This window comes from Oryzias latipes, chromosome 3 (genome assembly GCF_053564925.1).
Source record: "Oryzias latipes strain Hd-rR chromosome 3, Olatipes_Hd-rR_3.1".
NCBI classification, from domain to species: Eukaryota; Metazoa; Chordata; class Actinopteri; order Beloniformes; family Adrianichthyidae; genus Oryzias; species Oryzias latipes.
Window position 1 is genome coordinate 24496568 of NC_136239.1, and position 17053 is coordinate 24513620.

The 17053-nt window shown below is 38.9% G+C and overlaps 1 protein-coding gene across 2 annotated transcripts in view; it reads right to left on the minus strand.

Annotated features, from left to right (window-relative positions):
• zfhx3b (zinc finger homeobox 3b) overlaps window positions 1-17053 on the minus strand; it is a 271937-nt gene that overhangs the window by 174688 nt on the left and 80196 nt on the right. The window contains exons 1-2 of one of the 2 annotated variants that reach the window (XM_078944477.1): window positions 16061-16211; window positions 2369-2408 (exon numbers count right to left, since the gene is read on the minus strand). The gene's annotated coding sequence lies outside the window, so the exon portion shown is untranslated. Of the gene's footprint in view, window positions 1-2368; window positions 2409-16060; window positions 16212-17053 lie in introns of those variants that run through there. The other variant, XM_078944478.1, reaches the window with a different exon arrangement.

Consider the following 17053-nt stretch of genomic DNA (forward strand, 5'->3'; position numbering starts at 1 on the left):
TGAGGTGTGAAAAGCTTGAGGCTCCAAGAGGGAGTTTGCACACATGTGCTTTGTTGAAACCAAGACTATCAGATGTAAAATATATGCTGCCTTGAAGCGAAAAAGAAACTTCAGGTAATACATGTACTTTCTATGTGAAGCTTCTCTGCAACAAATAACAGCAAAAAGGCAGTATAGCATCAGAAAAACAGGGTCTATTTGAACAAAAACAGATCAAATTACATGTAAAATCAGCATATAACCACATGTTAAGGACTGATAAAGAGGCTTCAGTATTTATGCCACTTTACCCAGCAGTGCTAAGAAGACTCAGGTTCTGAGTCAGGCTCTTGACCTCTTTGCCAGAAGACTGCCCAGATCAATAAGTGTCTCTATTGTCAAATCATTTAGAAGAGGATTAATAGTCACAGATCCTCACACAGAGAGGACAGAGGTCAGTGTAAGCTGTTCATTTACATGTGATTGTGAGACAGCAGGTCTGTAGTGAAGCCCAGGTCACACATATTGTTTAAGCCTCACTCTTAATGTGGCAATGGGAAATCAGTCCATGCCTTAATTTGCACAAGCGGATCATCCTTTCTTGCTCACTGAGAGGCAACCTTTTGACTTCCATCCTGAAGCCAGTTTGAAAACAAAAACAACTGGAGACAGGTCAGTTCAACAAGTAACCACAAGGGAGGTGTTATACAAGCAATGCAGTCTGACTTACTAGCTGATAATTAATAAAATAAACTGATTTATGAATCATTCCGGATTGTGGTTGACTGAATGCACCTAAATGCAGGCAATTCGAAACAAAGAGGCCAAGGTGACTAAAAATAGTTTAAGTACCACGGATGGCTTTCTTAATCCCATAGCACTGAAGATGTTGCTGGCGATGCCTAACACTTGACACTTGCTCTTTGACATACTGTAACTCTTTGACCATTTACACAATCACCGTGAACCATTTCATTCTGATACTGGAAATAGCAGGTTGCATTTTGGCATTGCACCAATATGCAACTTGTCACTGATGTGATATGGCGTTTCATGGCAGCCATTAATTGAACAAACGCAAAGATACCTGAGCAGATGTATTCAGAAGTTGAGTAAGCGACCCTGCATTTTACAACTGCACGGTTGCAATCCTAACTTAGCGGTCCTGACTGAGCACAACTGCGCGCTCGCTGCGCGAGCTGATGTAAGGTTTGGCACCTTGTTAAATATGGACCACTTATTTGTCATTTACATTTGTCAATTACAAAAAGAAAATTGTCTTACATTGTTCCAGTCAGGGCAGGTCCCAGCATCCCCATTACCCCAAAAGGGATATAGTGGCTTAGGAAAATGGATGGATGGACGGGCTTACATTGTTAATTAAGGCATACAACCATAATGTTATCTTAATGACAAAATAAATAAAAACACAGAATTTTTGTAATTTACTGATTTCTTTATCAATACAATACAGTAATAGACATAGGTTTGAAACTTATCTGAAGACATTATTGGTTTGATGTTTTTTCTGGTAGAAGATTTCTTGAAGGTTTGCTCCGTCGAGTAAGTTGGCAGTTTCATCTGAAAGTTTTCTTACAGGTCTTGTCTTCACTCTCACATTTCCTGTTAAGTCTTAATGGCGTTCCAGGCAGTGGAAATAGCAGAGGGATAGTGCTTTGATATCTTTTTATGGTCTTTCTCAGCTTTTTAAACATCAGACAGATTACTTTTTAGATCCTCAATCAATAGTCTAGAGAAGCCTACATTTGTTAAGTGTTACCACAAGTTTTGAAGGGAGAATTAATCAAACTCTGTCTTGTCATCACCTGACTTTGTGACAAATTTTCGCCGTCCTTTCTTGCTCCAATTAATCACATAACATGTCTTAACTCCTGTCAAATGTGCCCTTGTGAATTGACCATGTTTTCTGTTTGTTACTAGTTGTTTTTTTATTGAAAATGTTGGAATTCATAAATTATTAAAAATAATGTTTTGGCAACTGCTTAAATTTCATAAAAAGCAGTTTTCGTAAATCCACGTCTGTATGTAGAGCTGTAATCATAGAGAAGGCTGCAAATAATTCATTTTAAGTCATTTTAAAAAAAGAAATAAGAGAAAAGATTGGATGACTCACTAACCACAAATGAACAAGTCATAAATGTTTTATGACTTATGACAAGTTTTTATTTACACAGATGTTTATTTGATGTATTAATATTGACATGTTTTAACTTATTGTTTTTTCAAATAAGGGATGAACGCATTCATGCATGTGTGTCCCATGAATTCATTTAGTCAAATCATTTTATCATTGCCTTATTTATTTTTGTCTGCAGAGGTTTGTAACTTTCTGTGCAAAGGAAAATTAAAAAGTGAAGCATGCACTCACCAAATGTGCAACAGGAGAAGTGTTGTTGGCTTCCACAATCCTGCAAAACACAAAAAAAGCAATCATATTCAGTCCTTAAGAAAATAAGAATTTAAAACTACAGAATTTCATGAGTTTATTAGTAACTATTCACCTTTGGAAAACATTTTTTCTGCCCAAAGGCTATGTAAAAATTGGCACAAAATCTTACGTCTAAAAGGATAAAACATGAATTATGTAGGTAATCACAGGAAGCCATTATACTGTTACTTTGCACTCATTTTTGACTGTAGGCTCTGCACTGTTTATTGTGGACTTATAACAACTTATGGGTGAAAAAGGACACTCTGCAAACACATTTAGCATTAAATGCATAAAAGCTCCCTTGAAAAACATCCCTTTCTCAGAAAAAAGGATAAATGTAAATCTAATACTCTTCTTTCATACATCAATGGCAATCTCATTTAGAACACTTTCATATAGCAGCTCAGACAAAAAGTAGACTCCCGCACATTATCCCTTACTCATCCAAATGTCACTTTCCATTTTAAATCACTATTCTCCATAAACATCAACCCCTTTACCAAGCTCCAGAAAACAATCTATGATTTATCTGATAAGGTTGCTATATGTGGACGGCACACAAAAAACACTGCCAAGTCAACTGCAAGCTCTTTTATTATTTTATACGCCATTACAAACACTAGGGTTGTAAAATGAAATAGAACCTTTTTTTCTTTTAGTTTCTGCTTTTGACTGATGTGAATGAAACATGTTGCCTTATCATAATTATAAAATCAGAGACAAATCATTCAAGCACATACATTACGCCAGTGGTAACTGCTCAGACATAACATTTGGTGAAATGTTTCGTGAAAAAAAAAAAAAAAACGTACATTTTCAGAAGCATAAAAATTAAATTCAACACATCCCAAATTCTTATGTAACAGAAACCTTGTTTGGTTGATTCTTGTATGGAGGTACAATTGTAAACAATCAAGATGGCCGCCATTAGTGCTTTGGAATACAGTACAGTCTGAGTTGACAGTGTGTAAAGTGCCACGCTGTCATTTTTACATTTTGTTGCTCTGTTTGGTTTCAAGTCGGTTTACCTGATCTTGTAAAATGATGATAAGAATAACTAAAAGCCAAATTCCTCTATTAATAAACAAATGTATTAATAACAATTGACAAGTGAAAACAGTGTCAGCATTTAAGCCAATATTTTTATTGTGAACATATTAACCAATGATGATCAAATAACCTTCTCACTCCTGCCTTTAGACAAGGTAAAGGCCTCCATTCCCCTGACGTCAGGTCAGTAAGTAAGCTTGTATTTTTGGATGGTTGCTGCCGACTGTGTATGTACTTTAATAAGTGGGTTGCAGGTCAGGCAGATTTATAGGCCCACGATGGGGTGGAGGGTCCAGAATCCCTTGGCCTCCAGCTTTCCTCTGTGCCATTACGCCAGAGTGAGATATAGTGGGATATTGATCCCAATGCCACTTCATTTCGCAATAACTATTACACGATATTCTCTAAGGCTGCGCGTGTCTCCTGATTTATGCTGCCTTGCTATTTACATTAACAGTAAGTGTTTTTCTATACGGACTGAGGAGGGTCGAACAGCCACATAAATGGACGCGCAAACAGTCACATGCTATTCCACGCCTGTTTTTGCTGCCTTTGTTTTTATTTATTTTTTGTAATAGTAGCTGGGTGGCTTATTAAACACCGCCTGCTAGGTGCAAAACAGGTGAACAGCTTTCATGCATTCATTACAACAACACAATTACCCAAAAGTATATTTTATTTACTGCAGGTTATTTAAAATACCTGTTCTATCACATTCACCCTTCATGATGCTTGTGCACTACTGTTTTATGGAATTTTTGTCATGACATCACTGCTTTCAGCACAGTTTTAGTCAGCATAAAGAGTGCAATTAAAATAATCACATCCAAGCACAAAAATAAAAAACACAATTTGCGGGAAACTGTAATTTGCATAGTTATAAGATGTTATATTTAACACATTTAACAGCTTTATAGAACATTAACCACATTGAAGTGAGCAGCCCTTCAGGCTACGAAAACAACATCTTCAAAGCGGTGTTACTACATGCGTTCTTCACTGATATAAATTTAATTGAATGCTGCTGATTTGCAGATTAGGTCAAACGAAGGAAATTGTTGTCATGGTTGGAACAATTAGGAAAAGCATCCCGCGCCCCAAGATCTGACACCATCACCTGCTGCACGCTGAAGAGCTGAGTCTTTGCCAAAGTGGCTTCCCTTGCAGTGCCAAGCTGCCACTGAGTGTTTGTTTACACACAGAGCAAAGCTGTGTCAATGCCAGAGGAGCAGGCGTGCAGGGGGAGGATGGGCGGTAGAAACAGCCAGTATAATGCTGACATTCCCACATGCAGCCCCCACGGGGCTGTCACCGCTACATTATGCCGCTACAAAAAAAGCAACAAAAAAAAACAAAAGGACTAATGACCCTTAATTGCTTTGGAGATGTTTAAAATCAGATGAGTGTCACATCAGCTGGAGTATGTAAATCAAATCCCCCTCCTTGTTCCTCCTCCCAGTCAGCTGCTTTAACTAACTCCCCTGGCACAATCAAGTCTTTTTCTCATGAGGGGGCAGGGCAGCTTAGCAGGCTCGCTGCCAAGTGAGGAGAGCTGGCAAGTATGTCAATGTGGAGACACTTGTTGCTACTGCCTGTTACACCAGCGCTTGCTGGAAACGAGTGGTCCGCCTGTGGGAAGCAGGTGGGCACACTATAGCATTCACGTGCCTGCATGTTAAACATGGCAACAGAAAGGCCACGTGCCTTGCTTTCAGCTTCTAAAGCAGGCCAATATGTTTTGCGTGTCCCATTCATCAAGAGGCCCATTTGTATTTTTTATCTGTGTTGAATCAAAAGGATTGGGACTTGTCTTTGCCTGTTTTATTGTGTCTAAACATAGCTGCGACAGTGACAGTTTGCTTTGAGTATGCTTAAAAGCATTGTATTTTATATCCACTGGCACAATCCATAGATTATTAGGATGGCTGTAAAACAGTTGCTACTTAAAAAAAAAAAAACAACCTTCTCAAACGTTATGGGAAGGACGTGTTTGCCATATCTCTTCATATTTAATTGTGTTGTATTTTAATATATGCACATTTTTTATATTATTGTATACTTTAACTGCCAAAACCTAATAAAAGGGTAATTTTACATTGCATTTCAAACTTTCTCGTTTTTATTAAAACAGCCTGGAGGAGACGGTCTAACCAAATAATAGCAACTGCTGAAATTAATCAAGTGTAATCTCAGGAGCTACCCCGCAGCCAAGGCAGCCGTCTGACACCCATGACCTACTGAGAAGTGAGCAGTGTCCTCCTATGCCCTTGATGTCCCAATGCGCCCACTACACCCATTAACATCAAGCCCTAATGCATTTCCTGTACCTGCATGCTCTTATACTGTATGGAGTGTCTGATGATTTAAAGACGGCAACAAACCTGTCCCATTTTCAGAGTGACATTATTGATAGGCTGTCACTTCACATTGTAGGTAACAGCTAATAGCTGTTTTATGGTGCACATGTCAAAGCTGATGTGTACAGTTTTAATGTTTCTCACTGTGTTGCTGTGCTTTATTGACTGTAATGATTTCTTCAAGATCGTTGTCGCACTTTTGTTTGAACGAATTCTGTCACATTGGAAAGTTTGTAAATCCCTATAGAAACATTTTATCTGGCCAAACTCGATATAACTGAAGGTTGTCTGTAAAGCCAACTATAAAAGTGTAGAAATTAAGTTGTGCAAATTGTGTTTCCATTATATTCAGATTTTATTTGTTAACATTCATCACAGTGCATGAAAGGCAAGCTTTGCAGAAAGACTAACAAGTCCTCTTCACCCTTCCGCTCATTATCCACTCCAGTGTTTTCTCCCTATGAACCTGCACCCCCACTTGTCATGGACTAGCCTGCATATTTGCATGAATAGAGACCCAGATAGCATGTGTTTATGAGTTAGTTCAGGCAACAAATGTGTGTGCTACTTATGTCCAGATCTCAGCAGACCCCAAGTTGTTGGGCATTAATCAGAGCACCTGCTCAGAGAGCAACCTGTGTCAGTGGCTCGCTTGTGTCCCCAACACTTTACGGGCGGCCAGGGTCTTTGTTTCCCCACTTCAGTCATCAGCGTCATTTGAAATCAATTTAACGATTGTGTCGGAGACTGATTTGAATATGCAAATCATTGCATGGAGAGAAAAGGAGTAAGCAACATACAAAAAGAAAGAAAAGTGGGTTGGAAAAAGGTCTGGGAAGGAGGACCTGCTGAGAATTACTCCAACATTAAAGAGCAATAAGTTGTTAAGTGTTGTTCCAGCATGTGGCTGAAAACAAATGAGGGGAGAAAAAAAGCAGAGAAAAGCAAAGCAGCAGATGCTGGTGCGAATCAAGTCACGAGCCCTCCTAAAAACAAGGTTTCATAAGGAGAAAAAGGAAAACCCAGTGACAAGCTAGATAAGATTAGGTCAGAAAAAGGGCGTGAAAGAAACAGGAACCAAAAAAAAAAAAAAAAAGATTAGAAAAAAATAAATGATTAAATTCATGGGGAGTAACATGAAAAGAAAGATGGAGGAGAGCAGAGCAGGAGAGGGGGCTTGGAGTCATCACTGGAAGATTTTTATTGTCCGGACAGTGGAGGCACAGACAAAAGCACAGGGAAAATTCAATTAAGTATCATATGCAGTGACCTTATTGCCATGGTTACGGAGCAGTGGGAAATATTAATCAGGCCTGCACTTGCAACAAGGAGAAACGGGATGGTGGTCAGAGAGGGAAGACAGAAGGTGGTAACAGAGGGAGAGGGGATAATGACACAGCTTCTATATATTTTGTTTTTAAGTATTTTAACAAGCAAAGTTGCAACTGTTCATGTCTAACTTGGAAGTATTGCAGTATCAGTGGGATGCTGCCATTTCTGAGATTGGAATTTTCTTTGCTTTGCTGGCTTTACTTAAATCTTAGCTGGTGAACATTTGCCCTGAAATCACACACATACTTGAAGGGAATTCAGTTCTCTTCTCATTTCATGCAGGGGTTAACTCACTTTTCAGTTCCCAAAGATTTACTTTAGCTGCCGATCTGCATTTCAATGTGATTTTTTTTGTCTCAATGTCATTCTTTGGTTTGTTGACAAAGAAATAAAACTATCCCTGTATATCAACAATCCATCACACAGCCACAAATCTATTAATAACCCAACTTGCAAATGTTTGCCACACGAAAAATGAAATGTTTTCATCCATCATTGTGTTTTTTTTTCCCTGTTAGGGTACACTTAGACATGGTTCAAAATAAATCCACTAAAAAATAGTGCTAGCTTAATGTTAGAGTCACACGGAAGAAAATTATGACAATCATTTTCAATCATATTCCATTAAGATGTTCCTCTCAGTCACATTTTTCTGCACGCTGCAGAAGGGGAAAGTTAAAGATTGTTCTGTTTGATGAAGCTGTAGTGTGTTTGCTCGCTGTCTGCAGGGACTGTCTCGAAAACAATCTTTCTGAAACTCCCCCGCTGAGCAAAATGTTAAATAAACAAAGACGGGGATAAACAAAATCCCCCCCCATTTCAATGTCACTGAGAAGAAAGCCAACATTCTCACTCTGCAGTCGTGAACAGAAGGTGCCAACCAAAAAGAGATCTCTGCATTTAACTCTGGACAAATTAGGATCTTTCTCAAAAGAGTAAATTAAAATATGAGCTGTTGAGCAACGTGTGTAACGACCCTCCATCCTTGTATTTTCACATTAAACAAGGACAACAAATTACTGATATTATTTCATTTTGACCACAACGTTCTAAGTTTGTCCAGTGCAGGTAGGAGATTGTTTTGAGGAAGAACTAAAGGAACAACAAGGAATAAAATAAAATAAAGATTTCCTAAAAATTTGAAATTTTGTACTAAATCCACGTTGTCTGTTAGTTTGTCTCTCTAAGAAGCAATGGATAGAATAAGAGACAACCTGACCAGATTTTTCAGCACTACAACAATTTTTTGGAGCATTTTTCACCATTTTGTAGAAAAAAAAACAGTTTTTCCTTTAAAAACCTAAAATTTACCAGTAAAAAATAACTCTGCAGACTGTCCAATCATTCCAGGTAAATACCTATAGATTCTCTTGGTCTTGGGTCACTTTATGATGTTCAATACTTTGGTTCCCAAGTAATGTTTTTTAGTAAATTAAATCTTTGTCATACTACCTCTAGTTTCCTGTATGTAGGCCCTGCAATAACCCCAAATCTTGAAAAAATGAAAGGACTTCTCAAAGATAACACTAAGCGTACACAAGAATGCTCCAAAAAAGATGGGACTAGTTTAGCATTTAACCCTTTAACACTGGAGCTGTCGTCGGCGAAACCTGAATATCACACGCTCTTTGACATACCATAAACCTTAGATAATTTACATAATCACAGTGAATCTGCTAGTATTGGCACAGAGAAATGCAGCTTTTCATTCCAGTTTTACAAACGTAAAGTGTTGCATAACGGTCCAAAGCCTCTTTCTCCGCTAAAGAATCAGCTGATTTAAGTTGATTGTGTAAGCATTTCACTAGTAAGAAGTGTTGAATTTCAGCACAAGGCTGCTTTTCTTCATTTCTGTTATTTGCGTCATCAGTTGAAGAGTTACGGTAGACAATAGAATGTAAACGTTGGAGCTAACGCTCCGGTGTATAAGGGTTAATCCCGATCCTGAGTCTTCTGTCTGAAACTCCTTTGCAATTTTCAGTTGCACAGCCTGCAAAGGCCTATGGGTAAAACACAGATTGAGGTGTAACAGGAGAGGGCCTGAGCAGAGAGGCTGTTAAAGCTCCTGATGTGACCATGACCACTCCCAGAAACAATTTAATTCCAAAGCTTCAGCCATCTCCAGCTGATATACTCCTCCAAGGTCATTAACTGTGCCACAGAGGGTCATATGATTAATGAGTGACAGACCCTCCGGTGCAATAACGTGTATGAACGTGGCCCATTAATTAGACAGGGGGGCCAGAGAGAATGAATGGCCAGGGACAGCTTGGCCCCCTCACAACCCTGTCCTTCCCAGACCCAATTTTTCATTTTCATCTGCACAAACAGACACACACAACCACTCGTAAAATTCCCAAAATGCCATGCAGCCACCAAACCTGTAAGAAACAAAAAAACAAAAAAGGGATATTGTTATGTAAGCTCTATTAACAACCATTCAAAAACAGACAGAGCATATAATTTTTTACCAACATACATCAATGAGGATTGAAGAAGCAAGTTGTAAGCATAGTAGTGATCATGCATCTTTGCAACTAAAAAGGGTCCTAGCAGGGCTTAGAGGTGTTATCAGTCCAGGGCTCAGGTTGATCTGGGTATCAAGCAGCTGGATGTTGTGTAACTATGTTAAGCACTTTACTGAGGGCAATCTCCAAGAGGAAATGAAACATTCTGCCGCCACAGACTGGCTTTATTAGAAGACAACAAGTCCGGCTGTTCAGGATATACAGATCACACGATTTAATTGACGCTGACTGACTGTCAATGTACTCCTATAGACAGGAGAAACAAGAGTGTTTAACACTGCCCTAGTGTAAATAGTATTCATTTCTCAGTCTAATCCACTTAATGCAATTCCAATAAGTCCATTTCTTAGAGTGGTCTTGCTTATTTGAAACCTCACAGCCTTTCTTTTTTTATTTTCACCAGTGACAACAAATGTAATGGCTGCTAAGTACATTGGGCAATAATAAGCAAATGCTCTACATCCAGAGCGTGCATTTCAATTTTACCTTGAGGTCATAGCATTATGGCTACACCCCAGTGGGGTCATCAATCATAATACTTACATTTTGTGTAGTACCAATCAAGAGTGGGATTTTAACCACAAACATGGCCTAAAGACCTAAAAAAATGAGACGATGGATATTTACATTGCAACTTTAATCAGGTTTGACCCCTGAGCTGAGACCTATGCTTTATTGTGGTATTTTCCCCTCCAGAATACTAAGAAAGCATTGCAAACCGAGAAAACAGCGTGTTTGCTAACAGAAAAAACTAAAAAAGCAAAACAAAAATGCATAAAAAAATTAAATGTGGATTTCTAGGTCACAGGAGGAAAATCGAAGAAAAACAATTCATAAGGCTTGTTGGTAGTAACCATGAAGCTAAAAGGTAATGTTGACTCTTTAATGCTATATTTCTTTTTTGTAAATAAGCAGCTAAAAAAAAATGTTTAAATAAATAAATACCAGCTTTCTTCCATCTTAGAGAACCTCTTGACCCGTATGAATAAAGTATCTCTCTTGAGATTCGACACACATCTCTCAGCACAGATCTGAAAGCAGCCATCAATGTTGTTTGCGCTCTTGATATATTTTAATATTCAGATCATATCAAACATGTCCTCCTTCAATTATTGATCTATCTACGTGCAACACGACACATGCTGAGCTTTGGCGTGTGATTGCCGTGCTCCAGGCAGTTTACGGTCTCCCTTCTACTCGGGACGTTTGGGGCGGCCCTGGATGCTCCCTCTATGAAATGCCAGGGGATCTCCCTTTAGCATGTGACAAAACTTGCCACCGCAAACCTGTTTTTTGTATTACTGCAAAGCAGCACAACCTGAGAAGTTGTGTATTTATGAGAGTAAAGATTGCGTCATTTGTTACATTTTCAAAATATAACTGAAACAAAGCACTAAAGGTTTTAAATACTCAGCATTGCATCAGTCTAGCGTTAAGAATGAATATTAACAACAAATATCAGAGGAGAAACAAATGTGCTTTCTTTCTTTCTTGATGGAACTTGACTCAATACAAATGCTTCAAAAACTAAACAAGTGTGTTTTTCATCCTGTCCTTTGACCAAAGCATCTCCTGTGGTGGCTCATTTCCTTAGTGTGAGAGGTTTCCATCCTCCACGGCAGCCAGGCTTCAGGGGGTGAGGAGTACAGAATAAGAGATTGAGGGAAGGAGCAAAGTAGAGGAGAGTAGCCATGCTGGGAAAAAGGAAATCTTCCATAGCAGAAGCAGAGTGGCTAGAGGACATTTCACGCTAATGGCGGCCAGGCCAATCGAAACGACTGCAGCGCTGCATGATTTGAAGGTCAGAAGACAGAAGATTATATTCCAGTTGTGGCGGAGGAAGACTAGAGTAGTAAAATGGTGCCCCCCCCCCCCCTGAATTATTGCAGTACAAGACATTATCAGTCTAGTACCAAATCCCACAATCATTACTTGTGCACACAGAACACCACGAAACAAACAAGTCTGAGTCAGAAAATCAAAAGGACTTTTTCCTCTCAGAAGCATCCTAAACCGATCACCACAGCGCACCTGTCCTCTCTGTAAGGTGTAAGCATTCAACCTTTACAGAACATAATGAGAGACTACATTAATTATTGCATAATAGGGTTTGGAGCAATTTTAAAAATGAAACGGATTTGTAAAAACGGTGAATAAGTTTGGGGTATGCTCAAATTTTTTCACTGCCAAGTCAATTATCTTGTTTTTATCTGGATTTTCACTAGCACTACATATAAGAATACAACATGTGGTAATGTCGTTCAAAAAACAAACAGCATGAAGATTCTGAAACCCTTTTTAGAGCCCACAAAAGATGGTTTGAAAGCCAATCAAACTGAAAAAAAGACATTAAAAAAATATGCAAAATGTTCGATATGTTAAAAGCTTGTGAAAAAACATGGAAACATATGAGGCGTTCAGAAAATCAAACATATTTAATATGATCAGGACTATTAACTAAGCTACTGTATCTGTTGGCACCAGCTTCTCTTTCTGCACAATTTGGGTTCTGAAGATTGTGGTGGAGAAATAAATGATGCACAATGCAGAAACGACACGGTTTGTCTTCTTAAAAATGTTATTCTTCTCTCCTGTGTCAGTGAACACTAAATACCTGAGGGCGGCATCGAGTCCCTGCTGCTCCACAACAGTGACAGCAGAGAGCTGAGAATCTTATTGGAAGAGAACAGACGTCAGTCTCTGTGAAAAGCCAACAGAGCCATTATTTACATGCTAACAAAAGCCCCGTGACAGAAGATCTCTGAATATCAATTGCTCTCCTCCCATACAGTATTTTCTATTTCGGCTTTGTGATGTGGTATAACACAAACTTTGATCCACAATAAAAGACATGAATAGTTCGATATTTTTGGTCAATTTTATCTGAAAATGTAAAAGAACTCTCCAGGGAACCATGCAACGCAATTACCCCAATACTTGGTTTAAATAAAAAATATTTATAGTTTGTTTTCTGTAAACATCATTAAAAAAATGTAAAAGAACATCGAATCCTCCATGACTAAAAAATACAAAAAGTCTTATTAAGTGTTTCTAAAGCAGATTATTTTAAAGAACGAATGTAATAGTATAAATATTTTAAGATAGAAAAACCATTGAAGGAAGTTTTAAATGTACGGTTATTTCTTTACTCCAAAAAAAAACATTTAGTCACAGCGTAGAATCCATATTTTTTCTGAAGCACAATCTGAAAATCATTCATAAAAAAGCAATAAAAAGGTTTCTGTGAGAAATTACATCAGTAGAACGCAGCATGGAGACTAGCAGGCATTGGTGGTGATACACCCCCTCGCCCCCCACAGACTACTCTGCTTGTTCGACTCAAGAGGAGATAACGGGCAACCAGGGTAACCCAGTCAATCCCATGCATGTTTGAATGGCTGACCGTGTTAAGCTCTTAAAGCTGGCATTAATCTAGGATTGTAAGAGCAAAGCCAGGTTTGGCATGTTATCATGGCAGGGCCCAGCCCTCAGATGGCCTTCAGTTACCATGCAGAAGTACTGACTCACTCTAGTAGCCTCACATGTAGCCGAAACAGAACTAATATCTAATATCAATGATTATTAAAAGTGAATATGGAATAAATGAATAGGTGATCAACTGCTGCCTCAGTCTAGGAGTTGTACTGACATTTCTGTGATGTATTCTGTTGGTCAATTATTTAGGCCATTTTTATGCAATTAAGACAATCTGGTTTCTCCACTCAATTAGATTATGTTGATCTGGAATGTTTGGAATGAACTGCACTATAACAATTGTAATTAATTTCACTCAGTTCTTTTTTCTTTGTGGTTATGACTTTTGCCTTTTCAATTAACAGATTTTTATAAATGAATAGAAACATAAAGAGTAAACAAAAAACGAAAACAGAAATGTTTGATCTCAGGTTTATTTAATTGTATAAATAATTTTTTCAAATGAATAATCAACTTTCTCTTTCTGTTAAAAATGAATTGAGGTATCCTCAGATTTGTGGTTCACACAGAGTCTAAGTGACATCTCCAGCCATCTTCAACCTCACACTTGCTTTGCTCCCACTCTCCGAATCCATGTCAAACCTGAACAGAGCACACTACACAACCCAGTCCTCTTTTCTCTTCAGATGCACACAGAGTAGTTTAGGTCAACTCAGTACATAACTGTGCCAACGGAGAAAATATCAAAACATGGCAGCTCTTGACCGTGCCTTTGCAGAAGAAGCATCACTGGGTTCTGGCAAAATGCAACAACAAAAAATATCCATTAGCCAACTCGATGCCTGCAAGCACACAGTCAAATGGTTGCATGTGCATGCACACACTTGAACAAAGACATGCACACGCCAGTCTCGGGGAGCAGTCATGGGGCTTGGACTAAAGCTTAGGGGTAGAGCAAGGGCTTAGAAAAGTGTGTGTGCTCGCTGGCAGAGGGGGGATATTAGGGGCACTGTGCTGACTTATAAATCTTCCTCCTCAGAGAAGGACTGGAGTTATCATCTGGCAAATGAAAAAATACCAGAGAAGCTGTGGAGAAAAGAAAGGAAATGAAATGAGAGTGATGGGAGTGGCGTGAAAAGGTGGAGGTCAAACCCGTATTGTTGCAGACGTGTTTTGTTCCTCTTCTTACCTGAACACACTTTTCTTATCTGTTCGCATGCGCATTAAGAATTAGATTTATTTATGTTTTCACACTCTTTTGGTTCCTGTCTAGAGCTCAACAGCCGCTAACTGCATGGCTAATGTGCATTTCAAAAACAGAAAAGTCTGGGGCACTTGCAGGGAAACCTGCACTTCCTTTTTTAGGATCCATGTAGGAACTTGAATTTAGGTCAAAGGCTTCATTCATATTTTCTATCAGTACAGAAAGACATTAAAAACAAAATATTTATATTCAAGCTAATATCAATTTTATTGCATTAAATTGGTGCCTTTTTTGTGTGAAATAAAAAAGAAATGCTTAAAGGTGGTTCCTGGAAAATCTAAACTTCCTTCTTTAACTACATGTACTTTATCAAGTAATTGTGGTTTCATCAGATTCACCTTAATATGTCATCTCTTAGTTAATATTTTCTCATGCGAAGTTAACATACTGCTATGACAAAAATTTAAAATAAGTGTATATTGTGAAAGCATGGGCCATTTTAGCAAATTAAGTGCATGGATAATTCCTCAAACAGCTCGTAATTTCACTCCACAAATGAAAAAAAGAAAACTTAGAATGGTTGAAGTGTGAGGAATGGCTGTACATGGCATTTGTTTGTATACCTGCATGTGAGGGAGTTGGTCTAAAAGGGAGAGGGGAAAAAAAAAGAGACTCCAAAAGATTTCAGCCATGGAATAAATCACTGTCGCCACACAAACAAGCAGACAGCTGTGATGGATGGCTGAAATTTTTGTGTTTATGTCTTTAGTACTGCTGACAATTTGGCCATCCGGGCCTTTCTTTTTGCTGTGCTTCTGTGTGGCTAAAGGCATCTACATACTGACACATGCGCACACAAGGCTGTTTTTTTTTTCTCACCTGTTCCGAGGCTGCTTCTATGTACAAATATCTTCTGCTGTTCGTTTTTTTTTTTTTAAATAGAGTGCAACAAATTTTGTTTTACAGAAAGTAGATCTTGTTTTCTTAAAACAATTCCAAGATTTCTTTGCTTTTATATAATGCAACACTAAAGCTTAATAAACCAAACAATTTGCTACTTTTCCTAATTAGTTAAATAGCAAAATGTAGTAAATAGATTAATTTACTACACAATAAAGGTGCAACTCTTTTATTTAAATATGTGCACATCATATTGTGTGTGTACTTAAGAAATAAAAGTTTTATATATAGAGAGACCATGGCTTCTTTGCCCCATCTGCACACATCAAAAATGAAAACTCATTTACTTTATTTTTCTCCAAGTCACAATTCATTCCCAGTTGTGCTATCTGGACTAAGCAGAACCTGTACCTGTGTCACATATCTCACACACATATTGGCTGAAAAATACAGTGCGCCACTTGACATTTTTGCATTTTATGTGAAGTAACCATATAGTACGTGGTATTACAAGCATATCCAAACTCAGTGGCATACACACACCCACACACCTGTATCTATCCTCCCTCACACACAAGTAAAGAGTTTAGCCACTCCCTGCCAACCCTACCCTCCACCCCCACCCCCCATATTGTGTTTCGATCTGTTCTCACCTGGCAGGATCAAAAAGATCACACTTCCCACAAAACTTACAAAGGATCAATACTTCCCCCAGCAAATCAGAACAGTCACATTCTCAGTCCCAACTCCACACTAACTGAACACACAATCCTGAAGACTGAAAGAAAGAATAAGCAGGGCAAAAAAAAAGAAAAATACTGACCTTACTGCCTTTTTTTTTTCCTTTCTCCCCCTTATGTCCAATCCCCTGTTATTTCTTCAGCTGGTACTTGTCCCCTAAACCTTGAGTCTGTGTAAGTCATGCAGGAGCTTCCCCACCGCTCCTGCTCAGCCCTACGCCACTGTATTAGTCTGATTTCACACTCTGCAGCCTTGCCTCCCGTCCTGAAGGGGGACGGTGAGTGTGCTGCTTATTTAGAAGCCGACACACACTACCTGGGCTTGTAGGCAGCTGTTTAAAGCACGAGGTAACATTCAGGGTGCATAATACCCCTCGACACCCCCCACCCTTCTGCCCCCCACACCCACATATCCACACACACACACACACACATCTTTGCTCTTCTCTTGCTCACACACACATTCACGAGCTGGCTGCTTGACAAGATAGGCAACACACACATGTACACACGCGCAAACAGAGAGGAGTCAGGTGAAATATACACACACATGCAAACCGTCTGTCAGAGGTGCTCTACCTTGGCTGGGATGGGCTGGCCGCTCCGTTCTGTCTCCTTCTCTCTAAGTGTTTAGAAGACAATTTCAACAAGGGATTGCTCCCAATCTACTAGGGTGATCCACATGGATGAGTTATAATATGCTTGCCACTCTCTCCCTCCCACCCCCCAAACCCCCCTTTCTTTCTCTTCTTCTTCTTCTTCCGTTCCTTCTCTCTCATGACTTCCTTCATCTCTCACTCTTCTTCTTTTATGTTTGTCACAGATTTCAGTTGAGGAGGAGAACCTGGATTTTTTTTGATGATGTGCATATAAGGCCAAGATTGTCTCCATCAAGAAAGGTATTTTGTAAAATACATTTTTTAACTGCAAAGCTGTATTTTTTTACTCTAACATGCCATTTAAAATGTGGGGCAGGTAATCAGTTGTGCACCAACAAAAACAGTCATGCATCTGCCACGTGTATGAGTTTAGTGGAGGCAGGAGTAAGAGGTCACCTCCTGCCAGATTCCTGCCTT